Here is an 18024-nt window from a genome sequence, read left to right as displayed (position 1 = left end):
CCCATCACCTATTTCCCCCATCCCTCCACCCACCTCCCCTCTGGGAACCAACAGTTTGTTCTCCGGAGTTAAGAGTCTGTTTCTCGGTTTCTCTCTCTCTCTCTTTTATCCCCTTTGTTCATTTGTTTTGTTTCCTAAATTCCACATATGAGTGAAATCACATGGTATTTGTCTTTCTCTGGCTTATTCAACCTAGAATTATACTCTCTAGCTTCATCCATGTTGCAAAAGGCAAGACTTCATTCTTTTTTATGGCTGAGTAATATTCCACCGTGTGTGTGTGTGTGTGTGTGTGTGTGTGTGTGTGTGTGTATCTCACATCTTCTTTATCCATTCATCTATCAATGGACACTAGGCTGCTTCCATTGTTTGGCTATTGAAGGTAATCTGCAATAAACATAGGGACGCATGTATGAGGTTGTTAAATATTTTGAATATTACCCCTGGGTGGAAGGACAAGTGGGTGGTCAAGGTGGGTTAGTCAAGTATGGACTTGGCCCTGCTGCTGAATGGACAATCTGCAAGAACCACAAAAGGGGGGAATTGAGAATGTCCACCTTCCCAGGAGTTGCTATATGAAAGGAAGTGATAGCCCAACCAGTGCCAAAAAGGCCAGAAGAAGGCTTAAGTAACTCAGGGCTTCCCACCTTGAGGAAAGTTTCTAAGCCCAGGTGTTGACTTTCACAGACAAATTCCTTAGTGTGGCCTTGAAGTTTTTGATGAGCTTGTTGCACAAGCTGGTTGCATTCTAGATATCCCACATCAAGGTTTAGCTTGTTTTAAACTTTGGGTCAAGTTTTTCTGGCGTCTTTAATATGCTGGCTGTAATGGGGAAGTCTCCTCACCTTTGAGTTCTTGCTCCTAGATAAAGAGGAGGTTTAAAAAAAATGGGGAAAAGCCAAATGTTGGAAGCTTTGATTTCATTTTTGTATTAACATCAATATCCTGGCTGTGATATTATGGCAAGATGTTACCATTGTGAGAAACTGAGTAAAGTGTACAAGTAACCTCTGAATGAAATCCTACAACTTCTGAATCTACAATGATCTCAACAACAATTAAAATAAAAAAAAAAAAACCTTGGACCCAATAGCTTCTTTTCATACTGAGGGTCTGGTAGCAGACTGGCAGGTCCTTTATATATTAAGCAGTAGCCAGAGAGAGTGTGAGGAGAGGGAAGGCTAGAGGTCATTCTGCTGGGAGGCAATAGGAGGTTTCTGGAAGCTTTCAGAGCATCCTCAGGCTAAAGGCTCTTACCCCAGGGCTGATGTTTCATCTGCCAGCTCTGTGGCCCCTCCAGTGTCCTCCCAAAGTATATCAGTTATATCAACCCTTCCATCCTGCAGCAGAAAACTGCTTCTTCTGCTGAATGCCCCCTTTCCCACTCCACGTGCTTTGAAGGGGCTGCCAATCACACTGTCCTCCCCATGGGGCAAAGAATGGGCATGTGACACATGCCTGGATAATTGCAGTCTCCCTCCCCACAGGCAGCAATCACTACCCAGGGTTGGATTCATGACCAGAGCTGGGCCAATCAGAGACCACTGTGAATTTCTTTTTCTTCCAGTACTGGCTGGAGAAGCACTCTCTTTTGACAGTTACTGAGTTACATGATGTTAAAACTGGGTAAGGCAATGTCTACTCTTCGTGAACTATAAGGACTGAGTCCATCAGTGGTAGGGCAGACTGAGGTCAATGCATAGAGAGAATTCAAGAAATAAGGGATCCAGGGAGAGATATAGAGACAGAGTGAGAAAACAACTTCCGCTGAGGCTCTGTAGACCATCCTTTGGCCTCCAGTTACATGAGACAGTACATCCTTTGTGCTGGAACCTTCTTGAGTTGGGTTTCTGTCACTAACCCATAGCTTAACCCCTTCATGAACTGGGCCTGTGAACCTCAACTGCAGACTCCAGCTCACACCCTTGGGCAGTTGACCTTAGTGAAAGCCCTCCAATTCTTCCTTAAGTTCCTGATACTGAGAACAGAGACTTGTTTCTCACAGTGACAAATCACTAGTTCCATGGATGATAAATGAAAGGAGACTGCAGAAGGGCCACCCTAGGCCAAGATGCCCCAGCCAACTCTCCCGCACGTGTGGATCCTGAGCTGAGACCCTTGCAGTCCCTCTGCTGAGGTGGCTGGCTATTCCAAAAGATTAATATTGTTTACATGAGCTATTAGTCTCGATGCAGGAAAAGATGAGCCAGGGAGAGGAGAGGCTGTGACGTAAACAACTCCATTTCTATCTCAGGGTATAGGTACTGCTGTAGACACTCAATTCAGAATAAGTGGCAAATACCCACTAGGTGCTGAACAACATTAGGGACACTGTGGGAATGGAAAGATGAGCAAGACTTGGGTATTTTTTTTTCTAGGAAGTTGGGCTGTTTGGGAAGATGAGCACCATCTTGTCTAGATATCTAACCTTGTCTAGGTTAGTGTGTAGTTCTATGGCAGATGTAGGACAATGAGGTTGTAAGCAGGGCTCTGGAATCAGAACATCTGGGTTCAAAATCCCAGCTTGGCCCAACCTGTGAGCATCCAGGAGTCAGAGATAGAGATCAGCTGTATTTCTTTAGCAAGAAACCTAGTCTCTGTGCTCTTGGTGCCTCTGTTTCCTCTCAGGGTCACAACAATGCCCATCTCAGGGTTGTAGTGAGGATTGAATCAGATAATAGATGCGAAATTCCCAGCAGGTAGGACATGCTTAGTAAATGGTATCTGTATTGCCATCGTCACCATCCTCATCACCGATCATTATTACTGTCATTATCACCAGCACTCAATGAGGACTTTGGAATAAGCCATAGAGGAGATCAAGGTTCTATGGGAATAAAAAGAAAAGAGCTTTATTGGGGATTCAGGGAGGCTTTCTGGGATAGGTGGCACTGGAGCTGGACTCGAAGAATAAGTGGATGTGTTAGGAAGGAAGTTCTTACAGCTACAAGGTCACCAGTCATTCTTGCTGCTCTAACCACCCAAGCTTTAGTGCAGACCGTCCTGTAGAAGTAGGAGCAGTGCCCAAGCATCCAAGAGCTCAAGGTCTGAGCCACGTCACTGCACGCGATCTTGTCCTTGTTCCTAATTCTGCAACATGGGGGCTAGGAGATCTCATGTCTTGTTCCCAGACTTCTGATGGAGGCAGCCTACCGTTTCCTATCTCTGGGCCAGAACTTTAAGCTGCATAGAGCTGTGCTCTCCAGGCCCCCAGCTCTAGCCTATTCTTCAGTTTGCCTCACTGCCCAACGTGGGCACGCCTAGCTAAGCACAGCCCTAAGCATGGTGCCTTACATGTGGTAGGCTCTCAGGACATAGATCATGAGTGAATGAATCACCTGAACATTTTCTTGTCTCAAGCCTGAGATATAGCCTCCATGAATGATGACGAGATGCATAAAGTCTTGGGTGGCCAATGTGATATTGACTCATCTCTATGTGTTGGCAGCCAGGAGCCCGGAAATGGACATCAATTCCTCTAGGAATATGCTTTCTTTTCTGGGTGGTTTCCCTTCCTTGGGCTTCATGGGTCTTTACAAAGAGGTCCCACTTGGTCATATGGTTCTAGAAGCATTTAGAAAGCAGTCCTTATCAGAGAAAGTCTTAAGTAACCGCTTTACCTCCCACCCCTGTCACCACCAGTAGACGTACACCACTAAGAGCATTCTGTAGTTATCTATTGCTTCTGCCTACTGAAACTCATGCTCCCCTTGTTCTGGCAATGGTTACTTAACTGAGGGAAGGACCCTTTACTCACGCTTTGTTCACGTGGTTAAGGGGTGGTGGACAACTCATCCCCACTATCCCACAGCTAGGCATTTAACCTGGGCTCAGCCAATCAGCACATCCCATCCTGCCTGGTCACAGTGATCTGTTCTGGGGGTAGTAGGTGACCCCCCATGACCCCCAGCTGGTCCAATAAGGGTAAAATTGGAACTTTTGGTGGGACTATTAGAAGTAGAAGTCCTCTCTTCACGGAGGTGGGCCCATGGTGGCCAGTAGCCATTTCGGTACCTCAGGAGGGGAACACGTCTGAGGGGGAAGCCAACATGGAAGAGCAGAGCAGGGACTTGATGAGGGAGCATTTGAATGGCTGAAGTTAGCCCTGCCTGAAGCCAACCTAACTTGGTAAGCTCAAAATATATGTGTGGTTTTTTCCTTTCCTTTCCTTTCCTTTCCTTTCCTTTCCTTTCCTTTCCTTTCCTTTCCTTTCCTTTCCTTTCTTTTTTTTTTTTTTTTTTTTTTTTTTTTTTTTTTTTGCTTAAACCAATTTAAGTTGGGTTATCTGTCACTCGCAAGCCCTGATTACACAAACAGGGGACAGCAGAAACACCAGCTCATAGGTCCAAAAAAAACCCCTTGTCTCAGACCACTGGAGATCAAAAAGCTTTTTATCCCCGGGAACTCATTATCCTTTCTGTTCATTCAACAAGTGTTTACTGAGCCTCTATGAAGGGTGTGGGGAAATTTTTCTTATCCCCAAAATCCTAAGTGTGATTGATGCACTGGTTGTCAGGGATAATCAGGGAGAGGTCTTTGAGGATGTGAGTGATAAGTGAGACCTGAGGAAGTGGAGAAATACACAGTGATCCAGCAAGACAAGAACACGTTGAGAGGCTTGGGTTCTGGGTTCTGGCTCTAGCACTCATCAGCTCCATGATCTTCTCAGCCAGGCATCTTGAGCTCTCTGCCCTTCGGTTCTCCTACCTCTACAATGGGGATATTAATATCTGTACTGCTGAAGCCACCTGGTTGTTGCCAAAACAAACAAACAAACAGAAGATGCTTTGAATGTTAAAAGCAATATATATTTGGAAGAGAGAAAATCATTTCATAAGTTGATATGAGGTCTTTCAGCTTCTGGCCAAGATAGAGGATCAGAAACCAGAATTATCTTCCTACCTTAAAAAACTAAAACACCAGACAAAATATATGGTAAAATGGTTTCTAGACATGTGTTAGAGGTGATGCAGGATTCCTGAAAGACAGAGGGAAACAAATTGTGAGCCTTTCAATTCTGCCAGCTTAATGTCTGAATTCATTTTCCAGACTGCAATGTAGGGAAGGATATCCCAGGCAGAGTCTGGTGGTCTCTCTGAGTTGAAGAGATAGAATTGGAAGTTTGAAGAGGCCAAAGGAGCTCGAGTTTTCAGTGCAGAGTATCACAGCACTGGAATGGCTCACATTCCTGAAATTCAGAATAGAGAAATCTCATAATACACAGGGGATCAGGTGGAGTACTCAGAAAGATATTGCCTTAGTAGTAAGGTCAAATTAGCTCTATCCTAAAGACCGGTGTGATCCGACCTAACAAAGCTTAAATCAAGTCTTAATAGGATCAAACTCTTTCCAAGTAACTTAAATGAGTCTCAGAATAAACTTCAAGGACATTTAAAGGAATCCAGAAAATCCAGTGCACAAGGTAAAATTCACAATGTCTGATATTCAGCCAAAAATGATCAGACATGCAAAGAATAAGGAAAATACAGCTAATAATGAAAAAAAAATCAACCAACAAAAACAGACCAAGAAATGATACAGATAATACAAATGGTAGACGAGGACATTAAATATTTATTATAAATATACTCCATATGTTCAGGAAGACAGAAGAAAGAAAGTCCAAATATATTAAGGACAGATACGGAAAATAGAAAAAGACCCAAATGGAACTTCTAGAGATGAAATTTACAATGTTTAAGATGGAAAAAAAAATATATACTGGAGGGAATTAAGTTGACATGAAGGAGATGAGGAGTATCCTAATTTGGGATATTTTTGCAAAAGTGGAATGAAAGCAAACTGGGCATGGAAGGTGGACTTATAGATTCAGAGCAGCTGCCAAAACATACTGGGTCTTTGTGAAAATTATATAAAAGTACCTTACCTGGAAGGACTATCATAAGAAGGATTATCTTAAAAGGTATTCCTTCATCGGGGCTGACACAGCTCTGCACTAGGGCTATACAGTGCAGTGAGCAGAGCATCAGCTGCATTTCAGTCTCATGTGCCCATCAACCAGGCATCTTGTTCCAGGTCATGATCTGTACAGCCACACTACACACAGTAGCCCAGTCTAAATGAGTGAGAATAAAGGAGAAAGAACGCCACAGCCATCATGGACCAGTGCTTCCTTAAAGACCCATTAACTAAACCGCAATCCCAGCTCTGCTTGAGAGCTCTTTTACCTGCTTCTAAGACTCTGCAGAAACCCTACCAGCTAACCGCTCCTTCCTCTCTCTCTGCCTTCCTCCATCACTATGTTCATTCCCCTCTGCCCCTCACTGTCCTCTAGGAGTTGATTTCACGTTGGCCAACAACAGTTGTATGCACCAGCCCTCTGACACAGAGATGAGATTAATGAAGGGGGTTTCTCAGTGTCTTGGTTAATCAGTGGATGGGATCCCACTCAGAGGCCACTACCAAGATTTAAATACCGAAACGAAGATATCCAGGAAATATCTTTATGCATATCCCACTTTGACAAGACTATGGTTAAAAAAAAAATGTAGGGGCGCCTGGGTGGCACAGCGGTTAAGCGTCTGCTTCCGGCTCAGGGCGTGGTCCCGGCGTTATGGGATCGAGCCCCACATCAGGCTCTTCCGCTGGGAGCCTGCTTCTTCCTCTCCCACTCCCCCTGCTTGTGTTCCCTCTTTCGCTGGCTGTCTCTATCTCTGTTGAATAAATAAATAAAATCTTAAAAAAAAATGTAAGTAGAAAAATCTTGGCCCTGTTACTGGGCCCTTCAGCAACAGCAGCAAGGTGTTGCTCAGATCTTCCCAGAGAGTTTACTCCATATTTACCAAGAAGATGCCTTCGTTCTGATTCTATGCAGCCTGAGAACCCCAGGGAATATTCAGAACCCCGGAGACAGAAACAATATAAAGACAGTCATTTCTCTCTGAAACAACAATTTGTATTTTCATATCTTTGATACACAGTCTAATACTCAAATCAATAGGCCAATGGAGATTCACCCAGTGCAAGTTTAATAAGGGAAATAGTTTTTAAAAAAGATTTGGAAAGCAAGAGAGATATTACCTGCAGGTGTGTTAGATTGTGGAGGTAGGGTTAGGTCGGTTCGTTCTTTTTTCCCTAGTGTAATGAAACAGAGAAGCTAACCCTCTGAGTTGATTATGATCAGATAGAAATGGGAGCTTCTGGCTGTTTTCTGTTTCCTATCACCCCTCCTACCCTTGCCCCAATCAATACAACAAGTTTTATCTTCTCTGATGAAAACTCAACTTTCTGACTGGTTTTTGCAATTCAGGCTTCCTCATGCTTGGTTTGGGTTTGCAGTCAGGCATATCAGTTTCCAAATCCAAGTCATGAGTTTTGGAAGCCCCAAGCGAAGGCCTGTTCCAGAAAGCGGTAGGCAAAATTGATAAAAAAACGAAGTCCATAAAATAGGGTCACGAATGCCCAGAGAGGCTGGGCAGCGGGTGGAACTTGCTCTTGAAGACCCCTTTCCTTATCTCATGGCTCTCTTCTCCTTGATGTGTTATGATTCCCTGGTTGCTAAGGTCAAGCTCAATTCACCAACACAATGGCTCCTGGCTCCTTTAAGAATAAGAAGTGTGGCCCTGAAACCTCCATATCAGTGTTTTGATTGGACCCATTGCCTTCCAAGCTATATCTGTTCAATAAATATTCATTGAATATCTACTGTGTACCAAGCACTGTTCTGGGGATATAGCAGGAAACAATGCAGACTAGCTCATGAAGCTTATACTCTGGTAGTTTACATTCTATTATTTATATAAACACATAAACGAGTCAATAAGATAATATCAGATAGTGAACATGCTATAAGGAAAATCTTTAAAGGGCTACTAGAAATTGGAAAAGCATTCTAAAAAAAAAAGGTGGAAGAAGGATTTGATCTGAGATTTGAATGAAATGAAGGAGGCAGTCATGTGAATATCTGGGTGCAAAGTCTTTCAGACAGAGAAAACTTCAGTGCAAAGGCCTTGAGGTAGAAACAAGCTTGGTTGAAAGAATAAAGAATTTCTGTATAGCCAGAGTATAGTGAGTAAGGGAAAAGTTATATGAGATAGTTAAAAACTTAGTCAAGATGAAGATGATACAGAAACTCGTGGACTTCCATAATAAGAAGTTGTGGTGGGAAACAGTTGCCCTGATTTATGTCTTGGAAATATCTTTCTGGCTGCTGCATGGATAATGTGCTATTGGGGATGGGGTGGCATGGAAGAATAAAAGCAGAGAAAACAAAGACTAATGTTGTAGTCTAGGCAAGGGATGATGAACAGTTGAGACAGGGTAGTAGCAGAGAGAGTGAGAAGTGGATGTACGAAAATAGGGAATATTCTGGAGATAGAGTTGATGGGACTGACTAATGCATTACAATGTAGGGAGATATACAAAGAGGGAATTCAAAGATGACTCTTAGGTTTTGACTTAAGCAGCTGGTTGATGGATGTCTGCCCATTCCTGAGCTAGGAAGACAGGAGACGATCTAAGAGTCCTGTCTTGGATGTCCAAGGTTTGGAATTCTTAATTGACATCCAAGTGGAGAGGTAAGGAAGGCATTTGGATTTGGAGTCAAGAGCTCAGTTGTGGGGATTTAAATTCTCTGGACCAGCCATTCTAACCATCAGAATTTCACTCTTCCAATCAGCTCATTGTTCACTTATTCAATAAGCATTCAGTGAGTGTCTTCTATGCTCAAGGATCTATGCTTAGTGAGTTATAATGAAGAGAAAAAGACTTAAAGCAGGACCCTGTGTTCAAGGACAGGATAGTCAACCCTGGATCCTTGATATATATAACGGGACACTCTAGATTTTGTTTTTCTTGCTGAATGGCCATCTCAGTGAGTATCGGTGCTCTACCCATTTATTCCAGGAATTTCCCAGTTTAGTATCCCAGGAGCTCATTTAGGAAGGGATCACAAAGGGTTATTACTCAAATGTCCTCCATGTGTTTGCCTACCCCAGACCAGTGATGTCCCACTCACTATCTGTGTTCTTTGAAAAGTTCTGGTAAGTCTTTGGAATTGGGGAGCAACAGAAAAGCTTGGGGTCCAACTACCAAAACTTGTAGCTAAATGGTAAATCTTGGGGCTGTGAGTAGCCAGAGGGCCTCTAGGGGTGCTGTAGAGGGTCTGCAGATGGGTTCCAGACTTTCCCCAGGAACTGAGGTGTTTTCACACCTGGACAGCCCACACTTAGAAACTATTGGATTATGGTCCCAGCTGCAGTGTTTCTGGAAGATAACACAGCAGAATGCATAACTTTTTATTGGAGATAATTTAGCTCATGTTCCCAGGTATCTGCAGAGATGGGTTTTGGTTAAGATTTAATACCTGCCTGAAACTAACAGAGCCACACAAAACACCCACAAGCTTTATTTATGATCTTTCCTCCATGGCCAGTGCGAAAACAGTAAAATCCTCACTCGTCCCAGATAGATAAGGGAAGTCAATCCTTGGGACCGCCATCTTTTACTCTTTGCAGGTCTGCCAGGACCTGTGTCCATCCTCCTACAGATGTTAGCTGCTCCCTCACCCTGCTCACCCGCTCACCCCCACCTGCTGTCACGTCCCGGCTCTCCTGAGTCACCCAAGCTTTAATTTGGGCTAATCTCCACTCCTGACTCAGGTAGGTGTGGTGGTGATAAATCAAAGTGAGGACACAAGCTGTCAGTAATAAAACAGGAGAGACTTGTCAGTCTAATCAACTTTATTAGCAACGAGTCACAGGAAAGCCTCTGGCAGCTTTTTCTCCTCTTTTCCTTGATGCTTCCTTTTAGCTCCCATGAAGTTGCCAGCAAAACAGATGCAAGTAAGTCAGAGCTGAATTAGCAGAGAGGAGGTGTGGGAAGGGGAGGCTCTGTGTGGTCCCTCAGTGGATGTCTATGAATACCGATGTGCCCAGAGCAGACAGGGATGGAGGCAGCAGCCTGGCTTTCTCAGATGGCATTCTGAGGGTCTTCTCCCCCTGTGAATAGGAAAATTGTACAGTTTCGAGAACCCATCTGGAGGTGGACAGGATGGAAAGACTCCATCCAAATCAACTTTTTCCTTTGCGAAAGAACTTTAACAAGCTTCCCCAGACAAGAAGGGGAGCACATGTAATAAAGAAAAGTGGCCTTGGGGCGCCTGGGTGGCACAGCGGTTAAGCGTCTGCCTTCGGCTCAGGGCGTGATCCCGGCGTTCTGGGATCGAGTCCCACATCAGGCTCCTCCGCTAGGAGCCTGCTTCTTCCTCTCCCATTCCCCCTGCTTGTGTTCCCTCTCTCACTGGCTGTCTCTATCTCTGTCAAATAAATAAATAAAATCTTTAAAAAAAAAAAAAAAGAAAAGTGGCCTTAATACCTGGTGGCTTTGTAGAGCTGTTTCTAGACTTTGCCAAAGCCATATTTCTTGCTTCTTGGGGTCTCAGAGCTGAGTCCTTAGGATGTATCTTCCCTTTTTTGCCCTAGTAGCTTCCGTGGATTTCTGTTACTTATAACCGTGGCAGTCCTAATTAAGAGAGTATATTAAAGCAAAGCATTTTGAAACATGCATACACCAAACAAGCTGGCATTCTGTGTTTTCTCTGAGCCTCAGAGTTGTGCATCCAGCTGTCTGGTGGATTCATAACGTGGGGTTTTTTACAGATCTCTTAACAGCAGTAAACATGCAAACATTGGAGGTAGAACTAAACTACATTCCCATTCCCAATTATTTCCTTGGAGGTCAACGCCATTATCACTTGGTTTGTTTCCACCAGACCTTTTTAGACACATTTACACATGTACACACAGAGATATAGTAGATAGAGATAGATGTGTATTTGTTTTTGTTTCCTGAGATTATCTTATATTCTGCATGTCATTTGACAACTCACTTTCTTCCTACTCAAGATATCTTGGCTATCTTTCCACATCAGAACATTTGCCAGTCTTTTAAACTGCTGCGTAGTATTCCACAGGCTGGCTGTACTGTAACTAATTTAGCCATTCCTTATTGCAGAACATTTAGGCTGTATCTGCCTTTTAATTTTTCAATTTTAAACAGCACTTCATGGAAATTCCTTGTAAAGGCTCTTTGGGACACATGCAAGGGCTCCTCTGGGACAGGTGCTGAGGGCTGGGTTTGCCCAGAGCCCAGAGAATGGAGCCACTTCTATCTTCCTTACCTGTCGTGGAGCCGAAGGAACCCATAAGCCTGACTTCCCACTGGCACTGGCCAAGGTCTTGCCTTCCAAACTCATCTCCTCTGTCAGTCTTCCTTCCTGGCTTTCTCTCCCTCAGACCCACTTCCCTCCTGCCTAGACCACCAGGACCACCTCCTCGTTGTCTGCCCCCCCAAGCTTAGCCCCTTCTGATCCACCTCTAACCCCTGCTAAAGAGACCGACTGGAATGGAAACCTGATGGGGTTGTCTGCTGCCCATTCACAGGCTGCCCAGTGCCTTAAAAATAAGTGCAAGGCCTTTGTGGTCTGAGCTTGGCTCCCCAATCCAGGTCATTTCTCTGTCACTTCTGCCTTAGCTCTCCAGAAACAGAGAACTGGCTGTAGTTCTCCACTCACCTCCAAGCCACTATATTTTGACCCCTTACTTTGCTCATGCTGTGCCTTCTGCTTGGAACACCCTGGCCCTATCTCAGATTAACCCCTACTCCTTCTTTAAGTTGAGAGCACGAGCTTAGGTGCCCCTCCTATCTCTCTGGAAATTCACACTGCCCCTCTGGTGCTGTCCTTCCCACCTATGTTCTATTTACATGCGTACTGGTTCTCCCACCAGATTGTGAGCTCTGTGAGGGTAACACTTGGTTTCAGCCACCTCTGTGCCTGCAGAGCATAGAGACAGCTCTAATCCCACTCCTAAGCCATCCTTTGGAGGGGTCAAGCCCTATTTCCCACCTCTAAGAGATTGCCATGAGACCCAGGCTGAAGTCAGTCAGTGGAAATGGGAATCAGTCCCAGGACTTTTGTTCAAACTATTGGGGAAGAAAGGCTCTCTTTTCAGTTACACTTGGCATTGTAAGGATATAAAGTTGGAGAATCTTCAGCCATCGGACTACCCTTAGGAGTTTACCCATGTGCGAATGGAAGCTAAGAGAAGGAAAGAATAAACACTGAGTCCAGATAGCTTCCTTTGAGCTCCTAGATCCAACCATGCACACTCCACTGGACTTTCCGTTTCTCAAAGTCAATATATTCCTTTTCACTTTAAACTGGCTTGAACTATTTTCTGTCACTTGTGACTGAAGGAGTCCACTGGCCCAGCCCCCCCCCCAAAAAAAGGGCATGTATGCCTCACACCCTTGTGTAGTCCCTGTGTCCAATAGGATACTGCAGATGTGACTGTATGTCACTTCCAAGGCTAAGCCAGAAAGAACCCTGTAGCTTCCACCTCACTGCCTCTTAGATTGTTCCCACGGGAGGTTGCCGGCTGCCATATTGTGAGAACACTCCACAGTCCTATGGAGAAGCCCACGTGGGGAAGAACTGAGACTTCACACCAAATTGCCCGCCATGTAAGAGAAATACTTTGGAATCAGGTCCTTCAGCATCAATCAAGCCTTTGGAAGACTGCAACCTCAGGAGACACCCCAAGCCAGCACCCCCGACTAACTCATTCCCAAATGTGTGACCCACAGAAACTGGGAGAGATAATAAATAATTACTGTTGGCGGTCCTCAAGTTTGGGGGTAATTTGTTACATAGCAAGAGACAACGAATTCACCTCCCAAATCTCCTGCCCCAACAAAGAATTCCCACCCCTCAAAGCTTCTCTACCTTTAAGTGGTACCAACACTTATCCAGCTTTTCAGGTTAAAAAAAAAACGTGGGAGACATCCTTGAACCCTCTGTTTTCCTCACAACCCACATGCAGTCCAATGGTTAATCCTGTTGGTTTTGCCTCCAAACTATATCCTGAATCCTACCATTTCCCTCCGTGTCCACCTCTATCATCCCAACCCAGCCACCATAATCGCTCAGCTTGACTGACATAGATGGGGCTCTCAGCTGACCTCTTGGCTTCACTTCTATACCCATATCAACGAGTCTTCTTGCAGACCAAAATTATCGTTTTAAAATTCATAGCAGATCTTACCATGTGCCTGTTTGTTCCAGTGGCTTCTCAGCCCAGTTTGAATAAAACCCTTACTCCCTGCCTCAGTTCAAAGTCGTGCATGCTCTGACTCAGGCTCCCTTACCAAGACATCTCCTTTTGTCCTCTGCCATCTGCTGTGCCTTCCATCTGCCCCTCACACTGGCCAGGACTGCTGTGGATCAGAACCCTCTGCCTGGACTACTCCTTCCGCAGATCTTCGCATGGCTGTCCCTCCTCCTTGCTCAGGTCTCCAGGAAGTCAGCGCTCTCCTGCTTCAGTAGCTCACCGTCTCTACCAGTAGTCTCTACTTAGTATCTTCTCCACTTACACCTACCTGCAACAATATTATTGTTTTCAAGTGTCTTCCCTGCCTCCCCTACAACTGAAATAAGCTCCAAGAGGGCAGAGCATTGTTTCATTATTCCCTGCTATAGTCTTACTGCTCTGATGAGTGCCTGGCTTATAGAGCTTTATAGAGGGTGTTTAATAAATGTTGGCCCCCAGCAGCTGACTCATGTTCCACAGGGTAGACTTGGGGCAATACCAAGCAAAATCATCTCGCAGGATGGCAACAGTTCCCAAATGATGCTTATACTTGCTCAACCTGACTTTGCACTTCCCTTTGCCCAATCCTCCCACGAAAGAGAGAACACTTGCCTTCTCTTTGCAACTGGAACTTTCCCATCATTGAAGCAAGTGGACCGTAGCTTAGCTAGGTCTGGTGGCTTCCTGAAAGCTATACAATCAGTGTGGATCAGGGCTGGGAATTGGAATCGCGCTCTGCCAAACCTGAGAAGACATGAGATGGAAGAGAGGCAGAACAAAAGGGCTCGCAGAATCTGATTATTAACAGAATTGGAATCACCACGAAGCTAATGGACTTCCAGGGTCCTTGCACCAACACCTCCCTCCAAAGCCCTGGGAGGGGCACTAACACTAGGTTCACATGCCCAGATGTTNCTTAGCTAGGTCTGGTGGCTTCCTGAAAGCTATACAATCAGTGTGGATCAGGGCTGGGAATTGGAATCGCGCTCTGCCAAACCTGAGAAGACATGAGATGGAAGAGAGGCAGAACAAAAGGGCTCGCAGAATCTGATTATTAACAGAATTGGAATCACCACGAAGCTAATGGACTTGCAGGGTCCTTGCACCAACACCTCCCTCCAAAGCCCTGGGAGGGGCACTAACACTAGGTTCACATGCCCACATGTGTTTGTAAAGGTTGCGAGAAGAAGACGTTTGAACCACATCAGTGAAGACTGCTGTTTCTTTCCCTTGCAATGNCGATCCCAGAACGCTGGGATCACGCCCTGAGCCAAAGGCAGATGCCTAACCGCTGTGCCACCCAGGCGCCCCCCAGATGTTTTTGTAAAGGTTGCGAGAAGACGATGTTTGAACCACATCAGTGAAGACTGCTGTTTCTTTCCCTTGCAATCTGCTCCCATCAGGGAGTGTTGGTGAGCTGTGGGTATTTGGGGCCCTGGCTAAGAAGTTGGGTTAGAGTGACATTTGGCATGAGTATAGTGGGATATCGGTACAGGGCTTGCAGTTAATTTCATGTAGATTAAAGCTATTGCTAGCTGTTCTGGCGTGGGGATGGCTTCCGGGGTTTCCAGGGCTCACTCTTACTGACTCACCTGGCATCACGACATGAAGGGGTCATACCTCGAGAAGAACATGTCCAGTCATGCTCAACACTGGAAGAAAGTGAGGGAATGGACAGCNGTGGGATATCGGTACAGGGCTTGCAGTTAATTTCATGTAGATTAAAGCTATTGCTAGCTGTTCTGGCGTGGGAATGGCTTCCGGGGTTTCCAGGGCTCACTCTTACTGACTCACCTGGCATCACGACATGAAGGTATAAGGCCAGGGGTCACACCTCGAGAAGAACATGTCCAGTCATGCTCAACACTGGAAGAAAGTGAGGGAATGGACAGCGGTAGAAGCTAGCACGTGGGACGTTGTTCTATTGCTCAGACGTGTACCCTGGGAACTCGTGCCTCATGCACACCTCACCGAAACGAAAGCTTCCTTCTGCACAAAGAATCTTTCTATCCTTTTTTTCTATAGAAAAAATCATTGCGTATAAAGAAGCAAACAGAGTACGAAGCCAAGACATGTAGAGAACAACAAGTATTTTAGAGGTGTGCCAGCAGTTAATTAATACAACATCGTTGTTTCTCTGATATCTGTGGATCTTGTCAGTTTTTCTAAAATCATTCTTATTCANTTTTTTCTATAGAAAAAATCATTGCGTATAAAGAAGCAAACAGAGTACGAAGCCAAGACATGTAGAGAACAAAAAGTGTTTTAGAGGTGTGCCAGCAGTTAATTAATACAACATCGTTGTTTCTCTGATGTCTGTGGATCTTGTCAGTTTTTCTAAAATCATTCTTATTCATTATTCATTATGAATGCCTGTCTTCATTCTAAATCAATATTCATTTTCATACCTTAATTTGTGTTCTTTTTCTCCTTAAAGAGGATCCCCATGTGGCGCCAGCTTCCCCACAGAGCTCATAGCCACACCGGATTACCAGCTTGGACCTGGACTTGAGTTAGGAGGCAGTAGGGGCAGCTGCAGCTTGGGAGGGACCCAGGGTGGGTGTCCTGGGCCTGGGCAGGGAGGTCTGCTCTGGCTGAGAAGAGCTGAGTCCTGGTTTGCGCTGACAGGAACAGCTGCTGTCCCCTCCTCCAGCTCTGAAATCCTCATCCTTCCAGCCCTCTTTTTGGGCTGAAGGCCAAATGATTTCCTGTGTTTTCTCTGTTTATCAGCTCTCTATTATCGTGATGCTGAGAGCCACCCACTCAATAAAACAAAGCAAACAAACTCCCACAAACCCACAAACAGCTCTGAGCGCACAGGCCCCGATTTTATTTCCTAATTAACCAGTCATTCTCAGCCAATCAGATGATTTGCTTGTCATCCCATTCGGATTTGTGGGCAAACAAATCATCCCAGGGTCTCAGGCAATAGCGGCTGGGGCAGGAGGAGGGAGGGCTGGGAGGGGCCTCATTACTCTTCCCTGTGGCTTCCTAAGTCCCTCCTCCCTACCCCTCTTGGGCCTGTCTGCACGGTCAATAGGCTTGCCAGGCTGCCTGCTTTCGGACTGTCAGGGCCGAGGCCATGGACCCGGCCCCTAGGAAGCCCCTTTCCTTTGAAGCTCCACAGCTCTGTCCTTTCCTCTTGCTGCGCTTGTCAATGCCAAGGCTCTAATCAAGGAGGTGGACCCACGAGTGCTATTCATGTAGAGAACATGAGCACAGCCTCTTCGTGGCGAGTAGATCGGGGACTGTGGCCTGCCCTTTCCAGAGCCTCTTTCCAGCAGGCTGGATAAAGAAGCACAGGGACCCCCAGGGATGGAGGGAAAGGAGTCCTGCCTTCCCAGAGGGCAGAAAGCACAGGGGTGTTCCCGAACACTTCTTTGCCTCCCTCCTCACCACAACCCTCTGCTTCTCACCAGCTCTGCCTCCGTGGCCAAGCCACTCCCCGTCCCTGGTCTTTGTCTTCTCATCTATGAAAGGAAGAGGTGGTATTTTAAAGCCTCCTAATGGTGAGTCTCACACGCAGCCTGGCCAACAGATGTGTTTTGAGGGCCTCCCCTACTGCTTTGTCTTGTTTTGTTTTTGTATTTGCATTAGTTGCCGCACCTTTATACAGAGGAGCTCATCATTTTTACAATGTAGATTTCAGGCTTTGCTCAAAATACGCTGAAGATCTGGGTTTATTGGTCCCACTTTCCCTCCCGGCAACAATTAGCTGAAAATGAGAAGCTGCCTCTGAGAGATGTGACCTGTCCCCTGCAGTTAGCAGCAGTCCCCATGCTTTCCCACTGGATTCCACCAACCCGTGTCACCCGTGAACATTATTTGTGTGACCCTTGAAGACACGTAAGTTTGGTAGTCTGTAGTTTTCATTCTGCATTCCTTCTGAATATTCATAATGCATGTTACAGGTGTTTATTGACCCCCTCTCAGATTCCTGGTCCCCTGCTAAGCACTGAGGAATGCATAGAGTAAAATGTGGCCTCTGCCTGGGAGAACGTGAAGTTTAGTTCCAGGTGCATGGGGACTAGCTAAATAAGAATTCGTGCTGATGAAAGAAGCCATTCTCACTACTGTAGGGGAACACAAGACCAGTTTACATTCTCTCCAATTACCCTTGTATAGCCGTACAGCTAACATTTATGTGACACGGGAGTTTTTAGGACACTTCCTATTAGATCTTTGAGACCTAACCACAACCTAGAAAGGTAAATATTATTTCCAGATGCTCACAGGTGCTGCTGTGGTCTGAATGTTTGTGTCCTCCCCAAATTCATACATTAAAAACTTAAGACTCCAGATGACAGTATCAGAAGGTGGGGCCTCTGGGAGGTGATTAGGTCGAGAGAGTAGAGCCCTGGTAGATGGGATTACTGCTCTTATAAATAAGAGGGCCTGGAGAGCCAGCTCAACCCTTCCAGAAGGGGAGGTTACAACAAGAAGTCTGCAACCCAGAAGAGAGCTTTCACCAGAACTCAATCATGCTTGGGACCCTGATCTTGAACTTTCAGCCTCCAATACCATGAGAAATAAATTTCTGTTGTTTATAAGCTACTCGGTCTCTGGTGTTTTGTTATGGCTGCCTCAACAGACTAAGATAGATGCCAAGTGACTTGCTATAACCCTCCACAGGTTGTGTTTTCATACTCAGCACAGACACCCCCAGACATAATTTTAAGACTTGGCACCTGCCATTCTGAGGGCTTGGAATGCTGTACTCACCACACTCTGTGCCCTGGTCATTCATTGGTCTTTGTGTTCTAGGAGACAGCCCCGGTCCACAGCCTAAAAAGATATTGGAGAGGTGTCTCAGCCAAAGGCAGAACCAAGACTCCCCTAGTTCTCTCTGTATGTCACTGGCCTCTTAACTCCCCATTTTTCTCCCAAATCTGCTTGTATCACCAACCAGCACTGC

At 45.5% G+C, this 18024-nt stretch overlaps 1 long non-coding RNA gene across 1 annotated transcript; it reads right to left on the bottom strand.

The window, feature by feature from the left end:
• Positions 1-9717: 9717 nt before the first annotated feature.
• On the bottom strand, positions 9718-13422 carry LOC109488848. The gene is made up of 3 exons (XR_002141696.2): positions 13168-13422; positions 10336-10482; positions 9718-9959 (listed from the first exon to the last, which is right to left on the bottom strand). It is a non-coding gene; the product is annotated as an uncharacterized LOC109488848 (long non-coding RNA).
• Between the last annotated feature and the right edge of the window lie 4602 nt (positions 13423-18024).

The sequence above is a fragment of the Ailuropoda melanoleuca genome, chromosome 12, assembly GCF_002007445.2.
Source record: "Ailuropoda melanoleuca isolate Jingjing chromosome 12, ASM200744v2, whole genome shotgun sequence".
Taxonomy (NCBI): Eukaryota; Metazoa; Chordata; class Mammalia; order Carnivora; family Ursidae; genus Ailuropoda; species Ailuropoda melanoleuca.
Note: the sequence above shows the minus strand (reverse complement) of the source record. Positions and strands in the feature narration are given on the sequence as shown.